General features: G+C 35.9%; 2 long non-coding RNA genes across 2 annotated transcripts; one reads left to right on the top strand and one right to left on the bottom strand.

Annotated features, from left to right (window-relative positions):
• Positions 1–2,659: 2,659 nt before the first annotated feature.
• Positions 2,660–3,108, bottom strand: LOC141389552 (uncharacterized). The gene is made up of 2 exons (XR_012409110.1): positions 2,970–3,108; positions 2,660–2,893 (listed from the first exon to the last, which is right to left on the bottom strand). It is a non-coding gene; the product is annotated as an uncharacterized lncRNA (long non-coding RNA).
• A 255-nt stretch (positions 3,109–3,363) lies between these two features.
• LOC141389551 (uncharacterized) lies at positions 3,364–14,561 on the top strand. Its single transcript, XR_012409109.1, has 6 exons — positions 3,364–3,684; positions 3,761–4,188; positions 4,258–4,398; positions 4,463–4,649; positions 5,307–5,547; positions 14,176–14,561. It is a non-coding gene; the product is annotated as an uncharacterized lncRNA (long non-coding RNA).
• The last annotated feature ends 2,086 nt before the right edge of the window (positions 14,562–16,647 follow it).

Genomic DNA, 16,647 nt, shown 5'->3' on the forward strand with positions numbered 1-16,647 from the left:
AAATAATTGTGATAATATGAAGAAACGGATGTACATATACGCGTGTGCTTCTATGGAAAATAAATAAAATTGCATTCCCTTCCAGTTTTCGTGTGTTTTGTGCCATTTATTACTGAAATTATTTAATTTTCATTCAAAACGATGGGTCTTTTCCATTCGTTTATTTTTGACGTATTCGTTCGTCTGATTTTGTTACGAAAACCAAAAAAATTACGAAAATAAAAAGCTTTTATTTTGTTTGTCACACGAATACATACGTCAAACGCTATGAAAACCAAATTGTGTCTTCGTTCATGAAATCGACGAACGAAATGGGCAAAAACTTTTTACAAAAACACGCAGTTAATAAGAAAGGTTAGCCAAAGCTTTATGTCAATTAATTTTTTCATTCGAGTATGCCTAACAGCGTGTTTTGTAAAAAGTTTTCTCCATTCGTTCGTCGATTTCATGAACGAAGACACAATTTGGTTTTCATAGCGGTTGACGTTTGTATTCGTGTGAAAAACAAATGAAAGCTTTTTATTTTCGTAATTATTTTGGTTTTCGTAACAAAATCAGACGAACGAATACGTCAAAAATAAAACGTAAAATTAAATAATTTGAGTAATAAATGACACAAAACACACGAAAACTGGAAGGGAATGCAATTTTATTTATTTCCATAGAAGCACACGCGTATATGTACATCCGTTTCTTCATATTATCACAATTATTTTTGTACAAATTTGATTACATTTTTTTCTTATTTTTTGTTTGTCATCTGTTTATCGGAGTTGCCATCAAGTAACACATTTTACGTGAAGATGCCTATGCAAAATTCGCTAAATAAGTATCATGGAAACCCTGAAATATAAAAGCTTTTATGAAATAGACGAAAGCTTTTAGATAAAAACTAATGGTTCGTAAAATTTTACAAGAACCAAATTTTAAACGTATACGTTTTAGTACGAAGGTTCGTGTGACAGGCAAGCATTTTTACAAAAACACGCTGTAAAACTTCAAAACAATATAAACAAACTGTGTATGTGTGTGTGGTGCATCGTCCGGCAAAAAGGGGCACACGTGCCCTTGATGAGAATAACAGCAGAACAACCACCATTCAGTCTTCATCCAGAAGTCAAAGAAGCAAGTTCTGCTGTCGCTTGTTTCAATGATTTTTAATTTTAGCAATGCATTAACGCACATGCTGTTTGTGAAGAGAGCGAGAGAGAGTCGTATGCGTGAGACCACAAACAATGCGCTTGTGTTGGTGCCGATACCTGTGCCAAACAATAAGTCTGTCTGGTTACTTTCCCAGCAAGAATTGTCCAGCAAGAACTTTCTCAGAGAGTAAGGGGTTTTTATTCTCTTTTGCTAGAAAATTATAAAAGTAAACAGACACCTTCCCAGCAAAAACCAGCAAGCAATCAGCTGACTTGCCAAAACAACAATTTGTCCGCCAACAAAGGAAGCAAACACGTTGTATTTTATTAAAAATAAAAAAGAAAAAGAAACAAAAAAGTATTTTTCCACTTTACAAATTTGTTCTCCATAAAACAATACAATTAGACTATGTTATTTCCACAATAAAATTGTTTTTAATGTTCTGTTACATACCGCCTCTAAACCTGCTCTGGTGGTGGCCTGCATAGCTCTTCCAACTCTTCCCAGGGTCGGTTCCAACCCTACCACCAAGCACACGGGATGCACAATTAAAAGGGGGGATCTATCAAAAGAAACATACACAAATACAACACAAACACTACACACACATGTGACCAGGGAACTTGCTGGGTTTGTTCCCCCACTCTGCCCACCCAACCTTGACCCTTGGCTCCATCCATCATTATTTTAAGGGCCCCATTTACCACACACACTCACCTTATATCAACCTACCTCCCTATTTCCCTCCCTGTAGAACAAAACTAGCACATCATTTCTATATAATCAATCAAACATAAAAACATAATTTATTAACAAGTGTCATCACTTAATCCTAAGAATTAACAATGTCTGGAACAACATAGATATGGAATACTAACACCGATTTTTTTATTATGCTGTGAGTCACTACTCAGATTATCTCCTTTGTACGTATAAAGCTAAATCAAGAATTAAGGCAAATAGCCGTTTTTATTAGACCAAATTAAACATCCCTAAAAGAGCTCTCTTAAGTACGTGTGCTGAACTTTCACTACCAGTCCAAATAAAATTCGTTTTTCTTTATAAATTCAAACTTTTCATACGCATAAGGGTAACCCTACACTCACATCTATCTTTGTGAAACGCGGCGTTAATTATCCTTACACAATTCAAACTTATAGGATAACACAAAACTACAAACAACACAAATAAATTATAGGTTAATAATAATAATAGATTATAAATTAATAATAGATTTAAGGTTAATCATTTTTAATTTCTTTTGTTTCTTTCCTTTTTTTTTTTTTGTTTTAATATTTAATTTTTCTTTTAAAATTTTAAAATTCTTTTATAGATGCATGACTTTTGATGCGCGCCAGCGCGTTTTTTTTTTTTGGTGATTCTCTCACAACTTTGATTCTTTAATGGTGTTCTTTTTATCTTTGGGGGATTTTTTTTTTGTCTCGATACGTGTTGATATTTTTTACAGTCAATTACCTGTCGACCTTTTTCTTACTAGTGTGTTTTCTTATCTTTCCAGATATTGTTTGGTGTGGGAGCGAGTTGCAGAAAATTCAAAAGGCCACAGTCTGTTACTGAAGAAGATGACAAATATGTTGGCAGCTGGATGTTTCCGGGATTCTAAGGCATACCAATTGCCATTCCAATTTTAATTGCAAAAATTTGGCTCTCACCAATAAAAAATGTTGACCTCCTCCAGTTTGAACTTTGAGGAGGCCTAGTATTTTACTGCTTGTTTGACTGGCGATATCTTAAATAGAAAGAAACGAACAACAGATACATGTCATGCACTGCACACTATTTTTATGCTTAGCTCATAGCATTACCTGTATTTTCTATCGCGACAGACATGAAAACAACCAGAAAAATATTCGATCAATAAAATTTTTTTGAAAGAAATTCAAATTTTGCACCGTGTTAATTTATTATTTTCAAACTGATATGTAGGTAGGTTGTACCTCTTATGACAGAACACCACTAAAAAGAAGCGTTTTTTCCTCTGCAGAAGCTTTTATACCCGGTAATGTGACGCCGTTTTTCCCTCTTTTCGCTGATTTTTCCTCATTTTCCTGCAATTCATTTGTTTTTCTTTGAATCCTGTTCTACTAAACCCTATACCCACACAGAGTTGTATTTTGTCGCCCGTCCATAATTGAGTCGGAACAACACTAAATACAACCCTGAACTTGGCATTATCTTTTTACCTCCAGACAAGCTACTAGCCGTTTCCGGGTTCATTTTGAAATCTGTGGCTGCTAGAGTGTAGACGTGCAAAAAAAAGTGTTGAGGATTTCGTTTATATTTTTCCTAACGAGAAGAAAAAAAATTAATTTGATAAGCCACGCAACAAAACTTCACCATTCTATAGTCTCGCGACAAGAATGGTGATGTGCGTGCTATTTTGTTTGCCTATTAGCCTGATCTAACAAAAAGTACAGGGAATTCTACCACAAAAGTTGAATGGAAAATTTTTTTCCACGCGGACCACATGCCGGCGTCCTCTTAAAAACTTTTCAATGGAAATTATTAAAAATCCTAGAGGTAAGAGAAACATCATTAAATATGAATATATTTTCATTTAATTGAATTCATGTCTAAATTTTTTTTATCTTTTCAGGCAAAAAACAAAAACGCATCAATTTCTACGGTGGCGTGACTTTATACGAAAATGTGTATTCATACAAAAACGGTATGTGTGTGTATATGTGTGCGTGTATGCACATTCCTTCATTCACACACAACAACCCCCCAAACCGCCGCCGTTCATATAATAACGTGAGTGTGTATCAATTGTATGCAAGCGAGTTTGTACGGTTTCCTTGTCTACGGCTGACGCTATGTATACACATTTCTTTGCTTAATGAAATCACAGGCACATCAAATGGTGCTTTATTCTGACTTCATTCATTGGCTTCGGCGTCGACGTCGCTGCCACTGCCGTTAGTTTCTGACTTCAATGGACTTTGTTTTTTTATGATGTCTACCCAGCCAACTAGTAGACTACTAAATTACGCATTTGTTCAACCTTGGAGATGGCAAAAACAGGTAGTCGCAAAAAAAAAACTTACATTTTCAAACAAACATAAACTTATAATTTTCTTTTGCTTATTTCAGGTACACCAACTACGCATTCTCCTATTCTGTGTATGGGTCGAATTATATGTATGTGAATGTCATGGATTGTCAGCCTAAACAGATGTCCGTTTTCTTTACCAATTCTAATGGACAATAACCCACCACCATCACCATTATAAGGTAAAAATTGTTAGGTTAATTAAATAAGCATTTCATCTTGATAACATTTCCTTTTCTTTTACAGGTATACTAAGATGGTGTCGAAACACAAGCTGAACCAAACACATCGTATTTATTGCCATTGTGCCCTTAAAACGGAATACATGAAATACTTTTATATTTTCTATCCACACCGCGGACAATGTATATTGGAATATTCATGGATAATGGACACTCTTGGAAGGCGCTACCTGCCCTGTTTTGGATGTCAGGTGAGACTGAATGCATTTATTTTAATTTATATGGTGACAAACAGTGAAAGTGTACATGTGCAAAAAAAAACTAGGAATTTCCAGCAGCGAAATAATTCTTAAGACATTTACTCAAAAAAATAAGATGATGAACTATGGTGTATTTATGATCAGTGTTAAACGCTTGTATATAAAAGCAGGACATTTTCAGTTAAATCGTTGTTCGTGGAGAACTAGGCCACTTTTATGTAGGCAAGAAGACGTTTTGTGTGTTCCTTGTTTTGTGTTTCGCACCGTATGCAATAATTTAGCCAGGCGGATTATGCCAGTGTTCCCTGTGTGTTACCAACATGAAAGACTATCGTTTACCTGCATCGAAATTGTGCGGTATGAATGTGTATCCTACATTGAATGGTGCTGCGTGGCTGTCTGTAATTTAATAGCGTGGAATATTTACATAGGTAGATTGACATGCACCGGTTTGTTGATATGATTATGCGGTGAAGTCTGTGGAATTTTTCTATTACCTGCTTGTGTGCTACTAACGTGGTTTATTTAAATTTACCCAATGATTTTCTTTGAGTTATATTGTGCCGAAACACACATTAGTTTTGTTATGTGTATGACCAGCAATTCTGTCCATTACTAATTCATTTGGTTTTTTCTTTTCTTCTTTAGGGTAGTTATGACATTTTGTGTTTATTTCGGTGCTGAATGATAACCATAAATGAGTGGCCGACATTATCGACGTACCTTGGAAGTGTGTATTCCCTGTTTTCATTCTATGGACATACAAAAATGAATTCTGTTGTGGCAGCCGACATACCAGCATTATTATTGATTGTGTTACTCAATACCACCCCCGAATACAATAACTACTCTCCTTTGGTGGTGACACTTCAGCGTGGAATTTGTTCAGGTGAGTTTTTAGTGTTTTCTTTTGTATGCATTTCTATGGTGGTGATTGATAAACAGTGTGTGGAAGGGTAAAAAAAAGGTGGCTGAGTGTAGGCATTAAAGTGTAGTGCAAACCATAAGTGTGACAAAAAATGCATCAAAGACCAATGAGCATACTATTACTGTCGTAGATGAACTTTGTTGAACATTTTTTTCCCAATTTATTTTGCAAAAAGAACGAAATTTTGTGAAACAAATACTATGTGAAACAGTGCTACTAAAAAAAAATGCTACATAGAAACAGATAAATACTAGGTATCGTTGAATATTTTAGTGATGTGTCTTTCTTATTGGGGGGGGGGGGGCTAGTGTCATCATCTCATTGCAAATCGTTTTTAGTTTATGATGCTGTGTAAGCATATTATTTATTATGTAGTTGTTTCATGGAGTGAAAACCTTTTGGTTACTACTAACTACCACAGAACATAGGTGTTATTTTTATTCCGGATTTCTTTGGGGTCTGTTTCCACATAATAAGAAGTTGTTGTATATTTTGGGATTAATTATTTGGGAATACCACTGTTTTGGGAATATTCACCATCATTTTTTTATCATGTAGAATCTAGTTTAATATATCAAAATATGTATTTTATTTGCATGTATTTCTTTATTATTATATTGTTCTTGACTTATGCAAAATAAATGTTTTTATCTGTTCATGCGGTTATTTGAGAAACATTTTTTTATTTCTTATGCCATATAATTTACTTGAGAAGGAAAGGGTTGCAAGCATTAATGTTTTATGTTATTTCGGGTAACAGAAAACTTTTGTGGTATACTTTTTGGGTTGACTGATATAGGAGATTATTGCTGAGAAGAGAAGAAATTTGATTTTTATTGAACCGTGTCTGCTGATCTTTGGTTTTTGTTTTACTTTTATTATTTTGTTTGGGTTTTTTTTTTCATATTTTTGGGGTAAAGTATACCGTCACTACACAACAAAATTATTATTGTTTTGAGTATTGTGAATCAGTAAGGCCTTTTTATTTCCGTCGTGTATTCTCATTCTATTGATTTTTTCCCAACGTGGGGAACTCCCACGCCCTGCAGTCTCATCCAGCCGGGCTTAGACTTTCTCTTTTTCCTGAATCTAATTCATATCACAGAATTGGAGACAATAATCTCTGTATAATTATATAAAGTCAAAATTGGTTAATAAAAATGGACGCTCACGAAACATATTCATTAACCTATATTGCATTGTAAATATAATATCACAGAGTTATTGAGCCTGTTCTGTTGTCCAAGTATTTAGTATTATAGAATCTGAGACAATAATCTCTGTATAATTATTTTAAGGCGAAATAGATTAATAAAGGTGGACGTGGACGACACATATCTATTAATCTATATTGCATTGTAAATATAATATCACAGAGTTATTGCACAGTTTCTACATTCTTAGACTTTCTCTTTTCCTCACTCTAGTTCATATCACAGAATTGGAGACAATAATCTCTGTATAATTATATAAAGTCAAAATTGGTTAATAAAAATGGACGCTCACGAAACATATTCATTAACCTATATTTCATTGTAAATATAATATCACAGAGTTATTGAGCCTGTTCTGTTGTCAAAGTTTTTAGAATTATAGAATCGGAGACAATACTCTCTGTATAATTGTTTTAAGTCGAAATAGATTAATAAAGGTGGACTTGGACGACACATATCTATTAATCTATATTGCACTATTATTGTATTATCACAGAGTTATTGCACAGTTTCTACATTCTAATATCTTTGGCGTGATAATTCCCTAGAGGTCTCCCTTGAAGTGTTTCCAATTCATACATATTATTGCCTATCGGCTTTACAATTCTACACTTCAGGAATTTTTTACAAAATTTGCCGTTAACGTTATTCTTAAAATCTGAAAGCGTGTGGTTCCTTCGGTAGACCTCTTGCCCAGGTAGAAATTTTACTATTCTTGCTCGCTCGTTGTACCTTTTCGCGCTGTTATCATATGCATTGTGCATATTTGCTTTAATTCTTTCCCTCATTAGCTCTAGTTTATCGGTTTTATTCAGTTGTTCTATCTGATGGTCTGTTAGTGAACGAAGTTTCTTGGCCAGTTTATAATCTGTCCCACTGGTGAACATGTTGTAGCCGAAAAGGGCAAAGAAAGGATTTACTCCTGTCGCGGCATGGACGGATGTTCTCAGTGCTTGTTCTATCTCTTGCAGATACAGATCCCAATCGCGGTGATCCTTTTCTACATACGTCCTAATAGCCGCCAGTATCGACTGGTTAACACGCTCGGAGGCGTTCGATTGAGGGGAATAATACGCCGTTGTGAGATGATTAATTTTATAGTTTTTTATCATTTGCTCAAATGTTTTCGATAGAAATTGTTTCCCATTATCGCTATGGATAATTTCAGGTACTCCAAATGTATGGAATACTTGATTTTCCAAAAAGTTTACAACATTCTGTGCCGTAGCTTCCCTCATGGCATGTAAGAATGTGAATTTTGTAAAATGATCCATAACTATGAATATATAGGCATTGCCTTTCTTGGATCGTGGGTATTTACCCAGGAAATCAATGTAAAGCTTTTGAAATGGCCTCTCTGTTACCACTTCATTGCCTATAGGGGGTTGCATACGGTGATTCGTGGGTTTTGTCTCCTTACACATTTGGCAATTTCTTATATATTGTCTGACTTGTGATGTCATTTTTGGCCAATAATAATAAGTTCTCAATCGACTTAGAGTTTTTGTAATACCATCGTGCACGGATCCATTATAAATGTGGGCTTTTTCTATAAGGGCATATTGTATGTCCTGAGGTATCCACAACTTCCACTCAAATTCTGTGATATCTCCATCGAAATTCTTGAGTCGTTTGTATATTTTGTCATTCTCTACCTTCACATCGGGCAACTGTTCTTGGTTTTGTTCGATTGTCTGTCGGAGTTCCACGTATTCCTCGCTCTCGAAAGCCGTTGTCTCAAAACCCAGAAGATCATCGTCGCTTAATTCCTCTGTGACTATATTTGCATCCACTGGCATACGTGATAATGTATCTGCCACAATGTTTTCAGAGCCTTTGCGGTGTTCAATGCGGAAATCGTAAGCCTGCAGCTGTAGCGACCATCTAGCTAAACGTCCACTCAAATCCTTAAGCGACATCAGCCACTTAAGGCTAGCATGATCTGTTATTATCGTGAAACTCATCAATTCAACATATGGCCTGAATCTTTTGACCGCTAAAACGGCAGCGAGGCATTCCTTTTCCGTCACTGAATAATTTTTTTGGCAGGCATTTAGTTTCTGTGAGTAGAATGCGATGGGATTTTCATCACCATCGTCATTCTTTTGGAAAAGGACCGCCCCTATGCCGTATTCACACGCATCGCATTGAATAAAGAATTCTTTTTTGAAGTCAGGGTGTTTAAGTACAGGCGCTGATGTTAATGCCTGTTTTAACCGCTTGTAGGATTCGATAGCTGCTGGGGTGATAACAAATTTTTGACCTTTTTTTAGGGTGTCGGTCAAAGCCGACGATATAGACGCAAAGTCCTTAATAAAGCGTCGGTACCACCCCGCGGTTCCGAGAAAGCTCCTTACTTCCCTAGGAGATTTTGGCAGAGGAATCTTTTGAATGGCGCTTACCTTTTCAGGATCAGTTTTTAAGCAGCCACTACCGATTATAAACCCAAGGTACTTGAGTTCCTTAAAGCAAAATAGAGACTTTTTGAGTCCTATTGTTAAGTTTGCTTTTCGCAAACAATCCGCAACTTCTTTTAACAAACGTAGGTGATTCTCAAAGTCATCCGAAATAATTAAAAGATCGTCTAAATAGATAAAGACGTTAGATTTTAATTTTCCGGGTATGACTTTATCCATTAATCTACAGAGCCTTTGCGCGGCGTTGCATAACCCAAATGGCATAACCCTAAATTGATATAGGGGTCTGCCAGGCACGGTAAAGGCGGTGTAGGGTTTTGCTTCCTCTTCCAGCTGGATTTGCCAGAATGCGTATTTAAGATCAACGCTACTAATGAAGTGCGTCTGGTCTATCCTGCTCAATATACCATCGATGTTTTGTAATGGGTAAGCGTCTTTGACCGTTAAGGCATTTAATTTACGCGCATCGAGGCAAAACCTGTTCTTCCCTGGTTTCCGGACAACTGTCGTCCTGTTACTCCAGGGTGAATCGCTCTCTTCTATTACGTTTAATGCCAGCATATTATCAATCTCTCTATATACTATCTCCTGTACAGCAGGGGACAAAGGATAATGCTTGTCTTTTACCGGATTCGCATTCTCAACTAATTTAATGGCATGTCTCTCTAAAGTCGTGCAACCTAAACCTTGTTGTTCAAATGTAGGGAATTTTTGTATAACTTCATTTAACCTTTTCTTTTGATCCTCTGTCAGCTGATGCATTTTTGAATCATCACTGGACGAATTACCATGTATTTTCTTTTGGAGTTCTATATTAATCTCTTCGGCCGTGAAGATTTCTGGAGCTATGTTGAATAGTCTCCAAAAATCTGCACCTAAATAGAGATTTTGTTCCAAATCGGGACACAAGAATAAAGTTATCGGTTTAATTTGCTCTTTATATTCTACATTGACTTCGATTTTTCCTAATATCCGATGTTTCTGCCCTGAAGCCGTATTTACATTAGAGATATAAGGACTGATTTCTACATCTAACTCCTCAACTACCTCTCTACAGTGCTTCCCGAGAAGGCTGACCGTTGCCCCGGAATCTAACAGGCCTCTTATTTCTTTATTTTCTATTCTAATCGTTACATATGGTCTTGGATCCGTTCTTAATTGGCATCTTGAAATCGCTTCGCATATACTTTTCCTACACCTTTTATTTTCTTGTTGTCGTTGTCTTAATTTGAGTATTCTTTGTCTCCTTTTAATTATTTTATTGGGGATATTTTTCTCCTGATTCTTTTCCCCTTTATAGTCTTCATTAAAAATTTTGGATCTTACTAAATCATAATTCTGTTGTCTATCAGTAAGTGGTAGATAATGGCGGATGGAAGCATAATTTATATTTCCGTCATCCTCAATTACTGATTTTTTTGCGGGTTCGCTACCTGGGGAGTTTCGGAGGAACGGTGGTTCCCCGCGGCAACCACGTTCTTCCGGTAGTTTCCCGATCTACAATTTACACATTTGGGCGTAATGGTATTAGGGTTTCCACACTTAAAACAGAACACATTCCTCTGCGTAGCTGGACAATCTCTAAAACCATGCCCTGGATTTTGACAATTCCAACATGTGATTGGGTTGTTAATCGCTGCCACCTCTCCCAGTCCTTCACATTCTTCCGACGTGGTGAGGTTACCCATATCTTCATCATCCATTAGTTGGATGGAGTTAACACGCATTGGTCTGTTAATCATTGGTGGTTGTGGTGTTGATTCTTTCCGAAAGAATGTCCTTTCAACTTCGAGGCATTCAATGCGCAATTGTTCCAGTGAGGAAACATTCAACGAATAAACGATACTGGATAAATTCTTACGCAAATTTTTCTTCACTAGGGATATCATTTCTATTTCGGAAACAGGCCTTTCTAATCTAGATCTCATTAGGCTCACCTCTTGGAAAAAGGAATCAATGGATTCACCGGGCATTTGTTTCCTCTCCAATAAGTCGCGCATTTCTTCGAAACAGTTCCTTCTCGTCTTGAATCTTTCTAATAACGAGTGCTTTAAGTACTCCCAGGTTGGGATGCTATTGTATTTTTGTTGTAGCCAGAACCATTCATGGGCTGGCCCAGACAATAGAATGTGGAATTCTTTTAGTATATCTTCCCACATTAACCCATAATGTTTCTGGAAATATTCCAACCTATATATAAAGTCCTCTACAGCCAAACTATTCGGTTTTCCCGAAAAATTTATCCCAAAACGCTCTACCCTTATTCCTTGATTTCCCCCGATGCTAGTAATCGAAGGGAGGATGGTATTTCTTCGGGCACTGTTAGGATTTTCTGCATTAAGATTTATACTGTTAGGATTTATTAACGGTGGTTGTCTTTGAGGTGGATTTTCTGCTGGCGGTAACTGAGCCGGCTGTGGCACATTGGTGGGAACATTGTTTGATAGTTTGGACACTGTTTCGTTTAATTTGCTTATCATAGCATAAACTTTTTCCATTTCTCGACTAACACATTGTCCTACCACTGAATTTATATTCAACCTGGCATCGTCTAGACTTTCTTTCACCATATCTCGGACAATTTGATCTACCTCATCCGGTAGATTTGTTTGGTTTGGAACCTGGTTCTGAGCATCCATAGCTGCTCTGGCAGCCATGCTGGTGCTTGGATTAGGCATGTTAATTGTACTGGACAAATCCCTGATTGTGGAATCCATATTCATACCTGCTTCTTCCATTCTATATTCCCCACGCGTTTTCTTAATATTTGGTCTGGGGGTATGCACCGAGATCCTACTAATATCAAAGGCTAACGACCTATTTCTCTTGCTGCGTCTCTTTCCCGTCGTATAATAGCTCATTGGGTGTGGTTGGTAGCAATACAACACCAGAAGGTCATAAAGGATTGGATTTAAGCTATCCTTTAGATAACCAAAGAAAAATTGTAAACGTTTAGTTTTACAAATTTAGTTCAGATGAACACCAGTAGGATTTGTGGATTGAGAATAAGAATAAAAATTATAAAAAAAAATATGATAGTAAGGCAAAAACAGTACAGAAATATTCAATAAAACAATACGAACATAAAGATTCTAATAATATTTCGTCAACAAAAACTTTTCGGTATTTAATCTTATTACTGAGAGGTTATAGGGAGTGTTTTCAGTTGTATTGTAAGGTAAAGTGTGTGGATATTTTAATTGTCGGACGTTCGTCCAATCATAGTTTAACTAAAAAAATAAAAGTGGCCTAAAGGTTGTCACTGTGTGTTGATTAATGGACTTAACATTTACGAGCACAAACCTACAGAGGGTCAACATCACGGCAATTTTCCTAATATTTTAACAGAAAAAAGATCTCGTGTTCGAGTACTTTGGTACAACGCATTTTGCGAAGCCTCCATCGCAAAAGTCATTACACTTTTCCCCTATGTTATCCCTTCTAACTATTGACTGGAAACACACTAACAAAAAAAATTTAAACGTAAACAAAACACAGGTCATAAAACAATACAATCATTGTTACAATAGACGAAACAAGAGATATTGCCCTGACACAGAAATATGGAACGCATATCCTAATCTTCTAATCCCTAAGACTACATATTGCACTTTTAACATTATTTCTATGTGAAATAATGGTTGCAACATTTGCAAGTCGCATTAGAAGATGCGATAAACGTTTATTATATATTGTTTTTCTATGGGTTATTGCTACGTGCTTAGGTTTTATTGCACTGATTACAAACATTTTAATTTTTCTTACATTACGACCATTTCGTTTGGGATTTTCAGCGTTCTATACGCTTTTGGAAGTTGGCTGTTGTTATTTTGCCTACGAATTATTGGCTATAATGCCTTATCTTTTCGTTTGGGCGCCATATTGTTACATACCGCCTCTAAACCTGCTCTGGTGGTGGCCTGCATAGCTCTTCCAACTCTTCCCAGGGTCGGTTCCAACCCTACCACCAAGCACACGGGGATGCACAATTAAAAGGGGGGATCTATCAAAAGAAACATACACAAATACAACACAAACACTACACACACATGTGACCAGGGAACTTGCTGGGTTTGTTCCCCCACTCTGCCCACCCAACCTTGACCCTTGGCTCCATCCATCATTATTTTAAGGGCCCCATTTACCACACACACTCACCTTATATCAACCTACCTCCCTATTTCCCTCCCTGTAGAACAAAACTAGCACATCATTTCTATATAATCAATCAAACATAAAAACATAATTTATTAACAAGTGTCATCACTTAATCCTAAGAATTAACAATGTCTGGAACAACATAGATATGGAATACTAACACCGATTTTTTTATTATGCTGTGAGTCACTACTCAGATTATCTCCTTTGTACGTATAAAGCTAAATCAAGAATTAAGGCAAATAGCCGTTTTTATTAGACCAAATTAAACATCCCTAAAAGAGCTCTCTTAAGTACGTGTGCTGAACTTTCACTACCAGTCCAAATAAAATTCGTTTTTCTTTATAAATTCAAACTTTTCATACGCATAAGGGTAACCCTACACTCACATCTATCTTTGTGAAACGCGGCGTTAATTATCCTTACACAATTCAAACTTATAGATAACACAAAACTACAAACAACACAAATAAATTATAGGTTAATAATAATAATAGATTATAAATTAATAATAGATTTAAGGTTAATCATTTTTAATTTCTTTTGTTTCTTTCCTTTTTTTTTTTTTGTTTTAATATTTAATTTTTCTTTTAAAATTTTAAAATTCTTTTATAGATGCATGACTTTTGATGCGCGCCAGCGCGTTTTTTTTTTTGGTGATTCTCTCACAACTTTGATTCTTTAATGGTGTTCTTTTTATCTTTGGGGGATTTTTTTTTTGTCTCGATACGTGTTGATATTTTTTACAGTCAATTACCTGTCGACCTTTTTCTTACTAGTGTGTTTTCTTATCTTTCCAGATATTGTTTGGTGTGGGAGCGAGTTGCAGAAAATTCAAAAGGCCACAGTCTGTTACTGAAGGAGATGACAAATATGTTGGCAGCTGGATGTTTCCGGGATTCTAAGGCATACCAATTGCCATTCCAATTTTAATTGCAAAAATTTGGCTCTCACCAATAAAAAATGTTGACCTCCTCCAGTTTGAACTTTGAGGAGGCCTAGTATTTTACTGCTTGTTTGACTGGCGATATCTTAAATAGAAAGAAACGAACAACAGATACATGTCATGCACTGCACACTATTTTTATGCTTAGCTCATAGCATTACCTGTATTTTCTATCGCGACAGACATGAAAACAACCAGAAAAATATTCGATCAATAAAATTTTTTTGAAAGAAATTCAAATTTTGCACCGTGTTAATTTATTATTTTCAAACTGATATGTAGGTAGGTTGTACCTCTTATGACAGAACACCACTAAAAAGAAGCGTTTTTTCCTCTGCAGAAGCTTTTATACCCGGTAATGTGACGCCGTTTTTCCCTCTTTTCGCTGATTTTTCCTCATTTTCCTGCAATTCATTTGTTTTTCTTTGAATCCTGTTCTACTAAACCCTATACCCACACAGAGTTGTATTTTGTCGCCCGTCCATAATTGAGTCGGAACAACACTAAATACAACCCTGAACTTGGCATTATCTTTTTACCTCCAGACAAGCTACTAGCCGTTTCCGGGTTCATTTTGAAATCTGTGGCTGCTAGAGTGTAGACGTGCAAAAAAAAGTGTTGAGGATTTCGTTTATATTTTTCCTAACGAGAAGAAAAAAAATTAATTTGATAAGCCACGCAACAGTTCACAAACATAAATCAACAAAAAACTAAAAACGGCTGATTGATTGTTTTCAGGAAGAAGAAGAGCTTGCAAGTGCTTGCTAGAAGAAATTTGTCCAGCAAGAATTTGCAAGCTCTCAGTGAAAGAACTGTCAAAATGTCTCTCTCGAATCGCTCTCTTTTGCTGGTTTTTTGTGTTAACAGACGACTTCCAGCAACAATTGTTACAAATTGTTACAAATTTTAGGGTAACCAGACACAGCTAATTTTAAAAACAATCGAATTCAATGATTTTTAAAATTGTGTTTAGACCATTTGTATGGAAGAAATTGGTGAGATTTGCATTGAAACAATCAGTTTATCATATTCACAGCTCGATTATGTGGAGAAAACTTAACTCTTCATTCATTTTTCGCGTTTTTTTATAAAATGCTCAAAAAACGCATTGAAAACAAACCCACTTGTTGCTTTTAGTTTGAAGTTTTAGGAATTCAAGAAAAACAAGGGTTCTATAGATTTTTTTCATTTAAATCTACCTCTTTACTTATACCATGCAAGAACCAAATTTTGAACGTATACGTTTTAGTACGAACGGTTCGTGTGACAGGCAAGCATTTTTACAAAAACACCCTGTTAAACGTTTCTCTCAAAATGAGTACACTGCACCCCGGTTATTTACCTCTCTGCTTAACTGCCTTTCCCGTTTAATTGCCTCACAATCTGAATCCCCAAAGTTTCTTCATATAAATGAGTTCAAACTCTCCCGCTTAACTACTTTTCTATAAGTACCCAATTCGGATATTTGCCCGTCGAATATTTCCCCAAAAAGAATATTAACAATGTTTTTCTCGGTTTATTACCCCCACTGGTGTATTTATGAGAAAATCAATTTCGACGACTACGCGAATTGTGATGAAGATGTCCAGTGTTATGTTATGGTGTTATGCTTACCGATGACTAAATTTCTTATTGATTAAATAATATAACTTATATATTTTTAGACTTTTTTACTATAGACCGTTTTGTTTTTTGGCGATTATGTTCTAATTGTTGTAATTTTTTGTAAGGCTGAGATGAGATTTTTGTAACTACCCACATGAGGTAGTTATGCGGGATTTTCGTAACTGTCTTTCCCGCATAACTGCCTCAATTTTTTGGAATTTTATGAAAGGTAGTTAACCGGGGTGAAGTGTATTATTTTTAGTTTACGTGGAGTTCGTTTAGTGAGCAACGTAAGTAACGTAAAACAAAAGCACTTTGGATATTAACAATGCAGAAAACCCAAACAACGGTGAAGAACGACACAATGCAAACGATCTTTCAGATTAGGAGCTGAGCTTGAGGAATTCGAATCAAATATGTCTGATTCTGAACAAAAGCACAACTTTGGAAAATATGAGACTTGAATCAAATACAGCCGAACTTATCTATGTATAACGTAGCACTTGGGGACCGACGAATTACTACGTTATTAGAGAAAATTGGTTATAGAGAGACTATTTTGTGAGAATGTCCAATCGTGTCTTAAAAACAACTTCGTTATAAATAAAGTCTGTCTGGTTACTTTCCCAGCAAGAATTGTCCAGCAAGAACTTTCTCAGAGAGTAAGGGGTTTTTATTCTCTTTTGCTAGAAAATTGTAAAAAGTAAACAGACACCTTCCC

Source organism: Musca autumnalis, unplaced genomic scaffold, assembly GCF_047663935.1.
Source record: "Musca autumnalis isolate F117 unplaced genomic scaffold, ASM4766393v1 scaffold_1, whole genome shotgun sequence".
In the NCBI taxonomy this organism is placed as follows: Eukaryota; Metazoa; Arthropoda; class Insecta; order Diptera; family Muscidae; genus Musca; species Musca autumnalis.